General features: G+C 43.4%; 1 protein-coding gene across 1 annotated transcript in view; it reads right to left on the reverse strand.

Moving 5' to 3' along the window:
• The window catches only part of LOC138049141 (uncharacterized), a 23,002-nt gene extending 22,324 nt beyond the window's left edge, over nucleotides 1–678 (reverse strand). The window contains exon 1 of the mRNA XM_068895290.1: nucleotides 395–678. The gene's annotated coding sequence lies outside the window, so the exon portion shown is untranslated. The remainder of the gene's footprint in view (nucleotides 1–394) is intronic.
• Between the last annotated feature and the right edge of the window lie 339 nt (nucleotides 679–1,017).

The raw sequence follows: 1,017 nt of genomic DNA on the forward strand, positions 1-1,017 counted from the left end.
TCGGCGGCATTTCTACCATTTCTATCGGCCCCCTTTGCTCGCCATTTCCCCGCTTTTCGGTAGAGAGAAACAGCCAGATCAATAAAATACGTCTGCCACGGAGGCATCTTTAGTGAATTCTGTTGCGATGTTTTTAACCGTTTTATTTCCTTCATAAGATGCGTGGGCAAATCATCTTAAGTGTGGGCGAAACCTTTTCGTTGTGGGCGAATCACCTTGTGGGCGAAACCACTGTAATTTGCCTTCAAGAGTGTCGCGTAAATTAAATGCATGATTCACGCCGTGCAATTTTATTGCATTGTATGAATTTCTAAAGCATATCGCATTATTTTAAGAACATCAAACAGAAGTGGGCATTCTGAAAGTAATTCTTGGATGTAAAAATCAGTCTTACCTTCTTGCATACTAGTGGTTAAAACGACCTTGTGAATTGTCACGCGAAATTTATCTGCAAGGCGGAAGCAATCGCCGGCGAGGCCTTGAGCGCCAGTGAATACGATAAGTAACTCTGAGTCTTCATCATCCGACGAGTTCGTTCCTTGGTACGATGATAACTCAGGCTATGATAAAGGACAGCAAATTGAGGCGATCAGTGTAAAAATCAGAGAGCAAAGCAAGGACAAATGCAAAATGCTAGCCTGCGTAGCAAGAGTTCCTGTTCGAAACAATTTTCCTAAAACTGGCCGCGCGAAAGTTGGGGCAAGAAAGTGAGAGAACGATCTACTATGGTTGAAACGTCACCAACCATATGACACCCCCGATATCGAGCCCCGACCTTTGATATCAGGCCCCTAAAACACAATATCAGGCCCCAACAAACAGCATGATTCACCGGTCATATTTAACCCTTTTTGCCCTCCATACAATCAGTAAAAGTCACGAACATTTCAATGATCAACAAAATAAAAACGAATTCTTAATCCCAAAGCGGCTGTGTTTTATTCTTTCTCAGCAAGTCAGATATGAGGCCTTCCCAGGGGAGTTCTGATGTTGCCTTGTCGCTCATTTTCAAGCCCA

Source organism: Montipora capricornis, chromosome 5 (assembly GCF_036669925.1).
Source record: "Montipora capricornis isolate CH-2021 chromosome 5, ASM3666992v2, whole genome shotgun sequence".
NCBI classification, from domain to species: domain Eukaryota; kingdom Metazoa; phylum Cnidaria; class Anthozoa; order Scleractinia; family Acroporidae; genus Montipora; species Montipora capricornis.